The 3350-nt window shown below is 44.0% G+C and overlaps 1 pseudogene; it reads right to left on the reverse strand.

Annotated features, from left to right (window-relative positions):
• Window positions 1-389: 389 nt before the first annotated feature.
• LOC134385872 (tigger transposable element-derived protein 1-like) lies at window positions 390-2454 on the reverse strand (annotated as a pseudogene).
• Window positions 2455-3350: the final 896 nt, after the last annotated feature.

The raw sequence follows: 3350 nt of genomic DNA on the forward strand, positions 1-3350 counted from the left end.
TGGTGTTGTTAGGGTTGGTCACTGGCTCCTTATTTTGTCTATTTGGTGAGGTCATGATTCCCTGTTTGCTCTCGTTTCTTTTGGATGTATGTATGTGTCTTTGCATTAAAGATTCAGGTATTACATTCTCTAACATCTGGCTTTGTTTGTATTGGTCCTTCCAATACCTGGAAGATATTGCATGTTTGGATCCAGACCACTGTAATAAAGCAAATATTGCAATAAAGCAAGTCACATATTTTCCCCAGTATTATAAAAGTTGTTTACACTATACTGTAGTCTACTAAGTTTACAATAGTATTATGTCTTTAAAAAAAACAATGTACATACCTTAATTAAAAATACTTTGCTAGAAAATGCTAACAATCATCTGAATCTTCAGCAGGTCATCATTTTTTTGCTGGTGGAGGGTCTTGCCTTGATGTTGATGGCTGCTGACTGATTGGTAGCCATTAACACAAAAGTGGTGGGTGCTGAAGACTGGGGTGGCTGTGGCAATTTTTAAAAATAACACGACAGTGAAGTTTGTATCAATTGACTCTTCCTTTCATGAAAGATTTCTCTGTAGCATGCAATGCTGTTTGATAGCATTTTACCCATAGAACTTCTTTCAGAATTGGAGTCAATCTTCTCAAACCCTGCTGCTGCTTTATCAACCACGTTTATTAATATTCTAAATCCTTTGTTGTCATTTCAACAGTGTTTACAGCATCTTCACTGGGAGTGGATTCCATCTCAAGAAGCCACTTTCTTTGCTCATCCATAAGAATCAACTCTTCCTCCACTGAAGTTTTATTATGAGTTTGCAGCAATTCAGTCACATTTTCAGGTCCCACTTCTAATTCTAGTTCTCTTGCTATTTTCACCACATCTGTAGTTACTTCCTCTACTGAAGGCTTGAATCCCTCAAAGTCATCCATGAGGGCTGGAATTAATTTCTTCCAACCTCCTGTTAATGTTGATATTTTGACCTCCTCCTATGAATCACAAATGTTCTTAATGGCATCTAGAATGGTGAATCCTTTCTAGAAGGTTTTCAACTTACTTTGCCCAGATCCATCAGAAGAATCACTATCTATGGCAGCTATAGCCTTATGAAATATATTTCTTAAATAATAAGACTTGAAAGTTGAAATTATTCCTTGATCCATGGGCTGCAGAATGGATGTTGTGTTAGTGAGGCACCCATGTTCTCCTGACTGTTCTCCCGACTGTGTCCTGCCCTGCTATCACATATGCCCAGCTGTGCCCACTCTGCTGCAATGGCTGACACACTATTTGACTTTTCTGCCCTGCTGTAATAGAAGTTATAAGCATAGAAGGCTACCCCTTTACCCCACTGTGAAAACCACAGGGGTAAAAATATAAAAGTGACAGCCCTGCTGCGTTTGGGGCTCAGCTTTTGTGACACGTGTCTGCTGAGCCATTGGTCAGCATCAATAAACTCTGCTTTCTGCTCCCAGCCTCAGTGTCCTGCCTCTCCTTGAGAGTTTGCTGTAACATGGCTGTAATACACTGTAATATTAGTAGGCATGAAAACATCTTGTACATCTCCATCAGAGTTCTTGGGTGACCAGATGCATTGTCGATGAGCAGTAATATTTTGAAAGAAATCTTTTTTCCTGAGCAGTAGGTCTTAACAGTGGCTTAAAATATTCAGTAACCATGCTGTAAACAAACATGCTGTCATTTGGACTTGGTTGTTCCATTTATAGAGCATAGACAGAATAGTTTTAGCATAATTTTTAAGGCTCCTAGGATTTTCAGACTAATAAATGAGCATTGGCTTCAATTTCAAGTGTCCAGCTGCATTAGCCCCTAACAAGAGAGCCTGTCCTTTGAAGCTCTGAAGCCAGGCATTGACTTCTCTTCTTTAGCTATGAAAGTCCTAGATGGCACCTTTTTCCAAAATAAGGCTGTTTCATCTATATTGGAAATCTGTTGTTTAGTGTAGCCACCTTCATCGGTTATCCTGGCTAGATCTTCTGGATAACTTGCTGCTTCACCTTGCTCCTTGATGTTATGGAGATGGCCTCTTTCCTTAACCCTCATGAACCAACCTCTGCTGGCTTCAAGTTTTCTTCAGCAGCTCCTCACCTCTCTCAGCCTTCATAGCATTGAAGAGAGTGAGGGCCTTACTCTGGGTTAGGCGTTGGCTTAAAGGAGTGTTGTGGCTGGTTTGATCTTCTATCCAGACCACTAACTCTTTCTCCACGTCAGCAATAAGGCTGTTTCGCTTTCTTATCATTTGTGTGCTCATGGGAGCAGCACTTTCAATTTCCTTCAAGAATTTTTCCTCTGCACTCACAACTTGGCTAACTGGTGCAAGAGGCCTCGCAGTCGGCCTATCTCAGCTTTTGACTTGCCTTCCTCACTAGGCTTAATCATTTCTAGCTCTTGATTTAAAGTGAGAGATGTGCAACTCTTCCTTTCACCTCAACATTTAGAGGTCATTGTTAGGTTATTAACTGGCCTAATTTCAATATTGTTGTGTCTCAGGGAAAATAGGGAGGCCTGAGGAGAGGGAGAGACAAATCTGCTGGTCGGTGGAGCGGGCAGAACACACACATCAATTAAGTTCACTGTCTCACATGGGTGCAGTTCGTGGCACTGCGAACAATTACAATAGTAACATCAAAGAGCACTGATCACAGATTGCCGTAATAGATATCATAGTAATGGAAAAGTTTGAAATATTGAGAGAATTAACGAAATGTGACACAAAGTGAGCACATTCTATTGGAAAAGTGACCGTGATAGATTTGGCCTATGGAGGGTTACCATAAATTTTCAAGTTATGTCAAAAAAAAAAAAAAAAAAATGCAGTATCTGCGGAGGGCAATAAAGTGAAGCGCTGCAAAACACTATGCCTGCATGTCTGTATGTCTGTAGTTCCCTTAGCCCGAGGAAGCGGCCTCCTTTCCAGCACTAGATGGCGCCCTAAGCCCAGGTTGGCCGCCGATCTTCCAAAGGATCCGATGCCGGGGTGGTGCTCCTCGGGATGGGCCCGGGGCCCTGGCTGTGTGGGAAGGCTGACTAGGCGTTCACGCCCGGCGGGTCCCTGTGGTGGGCCTCCCGCAGCGTGGGGCAGCTGAGCGGCCTGTCCTGTTGGGGTGGGGAGCAGTGTCCCGAGCGGGCCTTCGTCACTAGCTACCTCCGGAGCGTTTGCCCTGCAGGAACTGGCGGTGCTTCCCGTAGAGGGGTTTTCCTGCGGAAGGACCCAGGACGGTGGGGAAGCCGGTTGTCCACCTGGCTGTCACTGTCCCCAGTGTAGAAAGCCTGGGTCAGCTTGGGGGAGGGGCGTCGCGGTCAGAGGGGTCCTTACCTTCTCCTCCCGGTTGTTCGTCTCT

This window comes from Cynocephalus volans, chromosome 9, assembly GCF_027409185.1.
Source record: "Cynocephalus volans isolate mCynVol1 chromosome 9, mCynVol1.pri, whole genome shotgun sequence".
NCBI lineage: Eukaryota > Metazoa > Chordata > Mammalia > Dermoptera > Cynocephalidae > Cynocephalus > Cynocephalus volans.